The sequence below is a fragment of the Caretta caretta genome, chromosome 28, assembly GCF_965140235.1.
Source record: "Caretta caretta isolate rCarCar2 chromosome 28, rCarCar1.hap1, whole genome shotgun sequence".
NCBI classification, from domain to species: Eukaryota; Metazoa; Chordata; order Testudines; family Cheloniidae; genus Caretta; species Caretta caretta.
Genome location: NC_134233.1, coordinates 455655 through 465121, shown reverse-complemented (window position 1 = coordinate 465121; position 9467 = coordinate 455655). Strand labels below are relative to the sequence as shown.

At 60.9% G+C, this 9467-nt stretch overlaps 1 long non-coding RNA gene across 1 annotated transcript in view; it reads right to left on the bottom strand.

Moving 5' to 3' along the window:
• Positions 1 to 3091: 3091 nt before the first annotated feature.
• The window catches only part of LOC125628743 (uncharacterized), a 36111-nt gene continuing 29735 nt past the window's right edge, over positions 3092 to 9467 (bottom strand). The window contains exon 3 of the long non-coding RNA XR_012666217.1: positions 3092 to 4701. This is a non-coding gene — a long non-coding RNA (uncharacterized LOC125628743). The remainder of the gene's footprint in view (positions 4702 to 9467) is intronic.

The window sequence follows — 9467 nt, the reverse complement described above, 5'->3', positions numbered from 1 at the left end:
CTGGCTACCGCTCAGCTAGGGGGCTAAGAGGCCAGCCTGGAGCCCCAGGCCGGCCCCACCTCCCGGGTCTTGGCCTAGGAGAGCCCCAAACCCAGCCGTACAATGTTCTTCCTGCAGGACCCCCATGGCGACCGGAGAGGGAAACGCTGCAGGAAGGAGGAAACGCGCCGGCCAGGCGCTGGGGTGCCGGGGCGCCCACGGGTGCCAGAGCAGGCATTTGGGGTGATCTCACACCCGACGTGAGAGTAGGGGCCGGGAACCCCCGGCACCCAGCGAAGCGTGAGGAGACCGAGGGCAGGACTCTGGCGCCAGGACAGAGACGCAACACCAGCGACTTCACGGGATCCGCCAGCAGCCCCGCTGCGGCCAGGCTGCCTCCCGTCCCCCGGGCCACACCCATCCCGGCTGCCGGCCCCAGGGCCTCAGCCACCGCCCCTTCCGTAATCACGGCTACGCCCGCCACCACTGCCGTGACCGTGACACCCATCACCGCCACCTCCACGGCTACACCCGCCACACCTGTGACCACCATGACACCCGTCACTGCCACGAGCCCTACCGCTACCTCAAGTACAACCGCTGCTACCCGCATCCTCACAGCTACAGCCAGTATTACACCCATCACCACTTCAGCTACCCCCAAAACTACACCAACAACAACACCTGACGCTCCACCCCTGACTGACATCACCCCCACCCCCACCGCTACACCGGACGCTACACCCGCCACCAACACCACCGCTACACCATCGACAACTCCACCCGCCACCCCCACCGCTACACCGGACGCTACACCCGCCACCAACACCACCGCTACACCATCGACAACTCCACCCGCCACCCCCACCGCTACACCGGACGCTACACCCGCCACCAACACCACCGCTACACCATCGACAACTCCACCCGCCACCCCCACCGCTACACCCGACGCTACACCCGCCACCAACACCACCGCTACACCATCGACAACTCCACCCGCCACCCCCACCGCTACACCGGACGCTACACCCGCCACCAACACCACCGCTACACCATCGACAACTACACCCGCCACCCCCACCGCTACACCTGACGCTACACCCGCCACCAACACCACCGCTACACCATCGACAACTCCACCCGCCACCCCCACCGCTACACCGGACGCTACACCCGCCACCAACACCACCGCTACACCATCGACAACTCCACCCGCCACCCCCACCGCTACACCGGACGCTACACCCGCCACCAACACCACCGCTACACCATCGACAACTCCACCCGCCACCCCCACCGCTACACCGGACGCTACACCCGCCACCAACACCACCGCTACACCATCGACAACTCCACCCGCCACCCCCACCGCTACACCGGACGCTACACCCGCCACCAACACCACCGCTACACCATCGACAACTCCACCCGCCACCCCCACCGCTACACCGGACGCTACACCCGCCACCAACACCACCGCTACACCATCGACAACTACACCCGCCACCCCCACCGCTACACCTGACGCTACACCCGCCACCAACACCACCGCTACACCATCGACAACTCCACCCGCCACCCCCACCGCTACACCTGACGCTACACCCGCCACCAACACCACCGCTACACCATCGACAACTCCACCCGCCACCCCCACCGCTACACCGGACGCTACACCCGCCACCAACACCACCGCTACACCATCGACAACTCCACCCGCCACCCCCACCGCTACACCTGACGCTACACCCGCCACCAACACCACCGCTACACCATCGACAACTCCACCCGCCACCCCCACCGCTACACCTGACGCTACACCCGCCACCAACACCACCGCTACACCATCGACAACTCCACCCGCCACCCCCACCGCTACACCGGACGCTACACCCGCCACCAACACCACCGCTACACCATCGACAACTCCACCCGCCACCCCCACCGCTACACCGGACGCTACACCCGCCACCAACACCACCGCTACACCATCGACAACTACACCCGCCACCCCCACAGCTACACCTGACGCTACACCCGCCACCAACACCACCGCTACACCATCGACAACTACACCCGCCACCCCCACAGCTACACCTGAGACTCCATCCCTTACTGACACCCCCACTGCTACACCTAACAGTACACTCGCCGCCTCCATCCCAACTACACCAACCACCGCTACACCTGACACTACACCCGCCACCAACACCTCAGCCATCTCCACAACGACACCAACGGCTGCACCTGACACTGCACCCCTGACTGACATCACCACCACCCTCACAGCTACACCTGACACTACACCCCTTACTGATACCATCACCACTACACCTAACAGTACACTTGCCACCAACACAACTACACCATTGACAACTCCACCTGCCACCTTCACAGCTACACCTGATACTACACCCATCACCAACACTACACCATCGACAACTACACCCGCCACCCCCACAGCTACACCTGACACTCCATCCCTTACTGATACCATCACCGCTACACCTAACAGTACACTCGCTGCCTCCATCCCAACTACACCAACCACAGTTACACCTAACGCTACACTCGCCACCAACACAACTACACCATCGACAACTCCACCCGCCACAGCTACAACTGACCCTGTGCCCACCACCGCCACCTTGGCTACCCCCACCGCTACACCTGAGACTTCACCCCTGACTGACACCCCCACCGCTACACCTAACAGTACACTCTTCACCTCCATCCCAACTACACCACCCACAGCTACACCTGACACTACACCCGCCACCAACACCTCAGCCATCTCCACAACGACACCAACGGCTGCACCTGACACTCCACCCCTGACTGACATCACCACCACCCCCACCGCTACACCTAACGCTACACCCGCCACCAACACCACCGCTACACCATCGACAACTACACCCGCCACCTCCACAGCTACACCTGAGACTCCATCCCTTACTGACACCACCACCACTCCCACTACGAGCACAAGCACTGTTGTGTCCTCGCCCACCCTATCCTGGAGCACCACGACAGCAGGTGGGTGACTGTCTCATACGGTGAAGGTTGTGATGAGCCGTATAGCCATATATGGACCCTTTGCTCTTACACGTTTATACCATGTATTTTTATGTTGTGCATTAAGAACAAATGCCCCAGGGCAGATTCAGATTGGAGTGACATCAGAGTGACTCCTCTGTGGTGTAAATCCTAACTCCTGTCAGAATTCCTGGGTTCTCTCCCTGGCTCTGGGAGGGGGGGGCTGGTGGGTTAGAGCAGGGTGGGCTGGGAGCCAGGACTCCTGGGTTCTCTCCCTGGCTCTGGGAGGAGGGGGGGGCTGGTGGGTGAGAGCAGGGTGGGCTGGGAGCCAGGACACCTGGGTTCTCTCCCCAGCTCTGGGAGGGAAGCGAGGGCTGGTGGGTTAGAGCAGGGGGGGCTGGGAGCCAGGACTCCTGGGTTCTCTCCCTGGCTCTGGGAGGGAAGCGAGGGCTGGTGGGTTAGAGCAGGGGGGGCTGGGAGCCAGGACTCCTGGGTTCTCTCCCTGGCTCTGGGAGGAGGGGGGGGCTGGTGGGTGAGAGCAGGGTGGGCTGGGAGCCAGGACACCTGGGTTCTCTCCCCAGCTCTGGGAGGGAAGCGAGGGCTGGTGGGTTAGAGCAGGGGGGGCTGGGAGCCAGGACTCCTGGGTTCTCTCCCTGGCTCTGGGAGGAGGGGGGGGCTGGTGGGTGAGAGCAGGGTGGGCTGGGAGCCAGGACACCTGGGTTCTCTCCCCAGCTCTGGGAGGGAAGCGAGGGCTGGTGGGTTAGAGCAGGGGGGGCTGGGAGCCAGGACTCCTGGGTTCTCTCCCTGGCTCTGGGAGGGGAGTGGGAGCTGGAGGGTTAGAACGGGGGGGCTGGGAGCAGGTGGTTAGAGCGTGGGGGCTGGGAGCCAGGACTCCTGGGTTCTGTCCCTGGCTCTGGGAGGGGAGTGGGGGCTGGAGGGTTAGAACGGGGGGGCTGGGAGCAGGTGGGTTAGAGCGGGGGGGCTGGGAGCCAGGACTCCTGGGTTCTCTCCCCAGCTCTGGGAGGGCAGTGGGGGCTGGTGGTTAGAGCAGGGGGCTGGGAGCCAGGACGTCTGGGTTCTCTCCCCGGCTCTGGGAGGGGAGTGGGGGCTGGTGGGTTAGAGCGGGGGGGGGCTGGGAGCCAGGACTCCTGGGTTCTCTCCCCAGCTTTAGCATGGTCTCTTGGTGGTAGGCCTCTTCCTTTCTCTGTTCTCTCCCCCGTGTACCAGTGCTAATGACCAGCCTCCGTACGGTGCTTTGCTATCTGTGGCTGGGGGTGCTGGGGAGGGGGCGCTGGGGTGGTCAGGTGCAGCCCCTGTCCCACCTGGCGCTGAGCCGCTGGATGATGGCTTGTCTCTTTCAGCGCCCTGCCAGAATGGTGGCACGCCAAATGGCACCGAGTGCCTCTGCCCGGCTGGCTACTTCGGCCCCCGCTGTGAATTACCGGACACCAGGTTCTGCCAGAACGGGGGGGTCTGGACCGGGGCAGAATGCAAATGCCCCCGCTTCTTCCACGGGCTGGAATGCGAATTCGCCATGGGCACCATCACACTCGAAGTCGGTAGGAAGGTCTGCCTCTGTGTCCAGATTAAACTGGCCCGGCTCCGCACCCTCCGAGCGCCCAGTGAAGTCCAGACTGGAGCATCCCAGCCAGGCCACGAGCCAGGCCCGTCCTCCCCCACCTGCGAAAATAAAGGTTTGGTCCCTGGATCCTAGGGTGACCAGACGTCCTGATATTACCGGGACCATCCCATTATTAGAAGCTTTGTCTTATACACACAACTAATCCCCTTTTTCCCCCGATTTCGCACACTTGTGCTCTGGTCACCCCAGGCCTGTCTGTGTTGGATAAACCAGTTTAATTCCTGGTCTGCTAAGGATGGGGACAGCATGGAGGGTGGGTAGGTAGACAGGTAACTGCTTATAATAGCTGGGACCCCCCCTCCTCCCAATTCAGGGCCCCCATTGGCTCCTTCATAAAACCAATGTTTTCCTTGGCCCCAAAAAGGGCTTTTTTTCTGGAAACAAAAATAATTCACAGGAACGTTTTGATTCCCCCTCCTCCCCAAATTCCCCATTTTCCACGAAGTTGCCACGTACGTTTCATTTGTGTTTCATATTCAGGCCTCCCCGCTCCCCCCTCAATCCCCAGTGCCGGGGTCGATGGTTGGTTTGTTTGTTTTTTTTTGTTTTTTTTTAACCACGCAGCGGGAAAACGTTTTCCAATAGGGCCAGTTTTGGTTTTCCAAACTCAAAACACTTGTCTCCGGAAGTTCCAATTTTTGAACCAAAAAAATCAAAACCAAAACCCACAAAACAAAGAGAAAAAACACCCCCACCCCCTCGCCCAGGAAGGTCAGACAAGAAAGACTTCAGGTGGCTGTGAAATGTCAGTGATATTTCAAGTCACCCCAGGGCCCTTCTGCTCCGTCCAGTTCAGGGTGGAGCCCCCCCAGTCACCGACTTCCCGCTGCGGACAGGACCCCGGATGCTCCAGTTACGCTCGGGGCTGGTTTCCCTAGACCCCAAGGCCGGAGGGAGCAGCTGTGAGCCCCATAGTGCCCAGCCCCCGAGTAATTCCCAGAGCCTAGAGGTCAGAAAAGCCTCCCACCGTGACTTAACCATCGCCCGTGATAGAGACGCCAGCCCGACCCATGGGATCCAGAGACCCAGCATTATAGACTCATAGAAGATGAGGGTTGGAAGGGACCTCAGGAGGTATCTAGTATCAGGTATCCTGCTCAAAGCAGGACCAATCCCAACTAAATCATCCCAGCCAGGGCTTTGTCAAGCCTGACCTTAAAAACTTCTAAGGAAGGAGATTCCACCACCTCCCTAGGGAACCCATTCCAGTGCTTCATCACCCTCCTAGTGAAATAGTGTTTCCTAATATCCAGCCTAGACCTCCCCCACTCCAACTTGAGACCATTACTCCTTGTTCTGTCATCTGCCACCACTGAGAACAGTCTAGATCCATCTTCTTTGGAACCCCCTTTCAGGTAGTTGAAAGCAGCTATCAAATCGGGGCCGGTTTTGTTCAATATCTTCATAAATGATCTGGAGGATGGTGTGGATTGCACTCTCAGCAAATTTGCGGATGATACTAAACTGGGAGGAGTGGTAGATACGCTGGAGGGGAGGGATAGGATACAGAAGGACCTAGACAAATTGGAGGATTGGGCCAAAAGAAATCTGATGAGGTTCAATAAGGATAAGTGCAGGGTCCTGCACTTAGGATGGAAGAATCCAATGCACCGCTACAGACTAGGGACCGAATGGCTAGGCAAGGACCTAGGGGTGACAGTGGACGAGAAGCTGGATATGAGTCAGCAGTGTGCCCTTGTTGCCAAGAAGGCCAATGGCATTTTGGGATGTATAAGTAGGGGCATAGCGAGCAGATCGAGGGACGTGATCGTTCCCCTCTATTCGACATTGGTGAGGCCTCATCTGGAGTACTGTGTCCAGTTTTGGGCCCCACACTTCAAGAAGGATGTGGATAAATTGGAGAGAGTCCAGCGAAGGGCAACAAAAATGATTAGGGGTCTAGAACACATGAGTTATGAGGAGAGGCTGGGGGAGCTGGGATTGTTTAGCCTGCAGAAGAGAAGAATGAGGGGGGATTTGATAGCTGCTTTCAACTACCTGAAAGGGGGTTCCAAAGAGGATGGCTCTAGACTGTTCTCAATGGTAGCAGATGACAGAACGAGGAGTAATGGTCTCAAGTTGCAGTGGGGGAGGTTTAGATTGGATATTAGGAAAAACTTTTTCACTAAGAGGGTGGTGAAACACTGGAATGCGTTACCTAGGGAGGTGGTAGAATCTCCTTCCTTAGAGGTTTTTAAGGTCAGGCTTGACAAAGCCCTGGCTGGGATGATTTAACTGGGAATTGGTCCTGCTTCGAGGGGGGGGTTGGACTAGATGACCTTCTGGGGTCCCTTCCAACCCTGATATTCTATGATTCTATCAAATCCCCCCTCATTCTTCTCTTCCGCAGACTAAACAATCCCAGTTCCCTCAGCCTCTCCTCATAACTCATGCGTTCCAGCCCCCTCATCATTTTTGTTGCCCTCCGCTGGACCCTCTCCCATTTGTCCACATCCCTTCTGTAGTGGGGGGTCCCGGTCCCACAGGGTGCAAAGTGGGCGCCTGGCTCCTGGGGGTTCTCACTGGGGTCTCTGGCCTCTCCCCTGCCAAGAGGTGAACGTGACAATGGCCGTGACGCTGCAGGTGACTAACCGCAAGTTCACCGCTGCCCTGGCGAACGCCTCCTCTCCGGCCTGGCGAGGGTTCAGCACCTTGTTCACACAGCAGGTGAGCCCCGGGGGAGAAACCGGGATGAGAGGGAAACCCCCACGGGGGGGTGGAGGGGCTGTCAGGGTGAGAGGCCTCCGGCTGGGGTCAGAGCCATGCTCTGCCTCTGTTTCCTCAGCTGTATAATGGGGACGAATGGACCTGAGTCGGGGACGGGGGGATTCCCAGCGCTGGTTTGCTGGTGAGGGCCAAGCTGCGGGCACTGGGCTCCCCCCACCCCAGCTCGGTGCGCGTGGGCCAGGGCAGTCCTGGCCGGTGACACATGTCTCTTTTCCCTTCCTTCCAGATCAAGCCGGTTTATAGCCAGATCCCGGGCTTTCAGGACCTGGAGATCCTGGAGCTCACGTGAGTGTCAGAAACCTGGGACCCCCGGCACCACTCGCGGGCCCCGATCGCTGGCGCCCCTGGGTGGGTGGCAGATGTTCCTGCTGAGGTCCCGTCCCCCTCACCCCCCGCCAGCACCGACATGTCGAAAAAAACCGCAGAGGGAGGGGGTAGCGGGCTGCTGGCTCAGAGAGGGAGGGATGTGTGTGTGTCCTTGCACACGTGTGTGCTGCTCCCTTGCTATCCCGGCTGCACCACATGCAGGGCGGTGGCGGAGGCTGACCCGGGCCGGGGATGGGGGGACCCTCCCACCGCGGGAGCAGCCCCCGGGTCCCCCAGGACTCTCTCCTGGCAGGTCCCCGCAGGCGGGGCAGGGGAGGTGGGCACAGGCTGACGGGCCCCCGGGCGTTTGCTCCCCCAGGCCGGGCAGTGTCGTGGTGGCCCATAGGGTGGCCCTGGCCGTCCCCGTCACCGCCCGGCTCAACGCCACGCTGGAGGACCTGCCCTGGCGGCTGGCGGAAGAGATCAGGCTGGCAGCCCGCAACCAGGTCGTCTGCACCAGCAGCTCGCGTGAGTCCCCAGCGGTGGGGTGGGGGGGGAGCCTGGGCAGGGGACCCCCTCCTGTCCTGGGTGGGGCAACGCTTCGGACCGCACCAGCGTGGCACTGATTGGGGAGGGAGGATGGCGGGGGCGGATGGATGGCCAGAGGGATGTATCGGAGGAGGGGGGATGGAAGGGGGTGGCTAGGCGGATGGACGGACAGAGGAACGTATCTGGGGAGGGGGTGGCTGGGCGGCTGGGCGGCTGGACAGACAGCGGGGCGTATAGGGGCAGGACGGGCAGACGGACGCTCTGGCAAAGCCGGGAGGGGGGCAGTTTGCCCCCTCGCTGCCCGGGACATCCCCAGCGGCCGGGCACCCAGGGCATCTCTCTCCGGCCGCAGGCGCTCTGTGTTTCAATCCTTCCTCCACCAAGGTGACCAGCCAGACGACAGCAGAGTTCAACGGTGCAGGTGAGCCCCCCCACCCCGCTCCCTTGTGGGGTGTCGCACCCCCAGAACTGGGGTGGGGCCGGCGGGTCTCTCACCGGCGGGTCTCTCACCGGCCCCCCTCTCCCCTCCCCAGAGATCTGCAGGCAGACGCTGCCCCCCGAATTCAGCGCCCACTTCTTCCCCCACCCGATGCCCGACGGCTTCACCTGCATCTCCCTGTGCACCGGGGGGGCGCCGGGCGCCCTCGGCTGCAACGCAGGGCAGTGCCGGGTGTCCCGTGCCGGCGCCCACTGCCGGTAAGTGTCACCCACCCACCCCCACGGAGAGGGTCCCACCCGTACAGCGGGGAAATGACACACACAGCCTGGGTCCCGCCCTGGCTGGGGAACTCCCCCTTCACGGCCCTGTGCCCTATCCATGACCCCAACCTGTATCCTTCCTTGGGAGGTGACTTCCCCACCCTGGCCCTGTGCCCTAACCCCCATTCCCCTCTCAGAGGGGACCCTCCCCGACCCTTGCTCCATACCTAGGCCTGGCCAAACGTACAAGGTTGACAGCGGCTAGCCATGTCTCTTTGTAAGCGTTTTCTCTTTCTGTTTGGATCCGTTCACGGGCTCTCGGTCGCTAGCAGACAGAGGTCTATAGCCCGGTCCCTCCCTACCGCTGGAGGCTGAAGCTTGACAAATTCAGGCTAGAAATAAGGCACCAAATTTCCAACTGGGAGGGTTATTAACCACGGGAACAATTTCTCCCCGGGGACAGGCTGGAGTCTCCAAGACCGGCTGTTTCTAATAGATCTGCTGCAGGGATTATTTGGGGGGC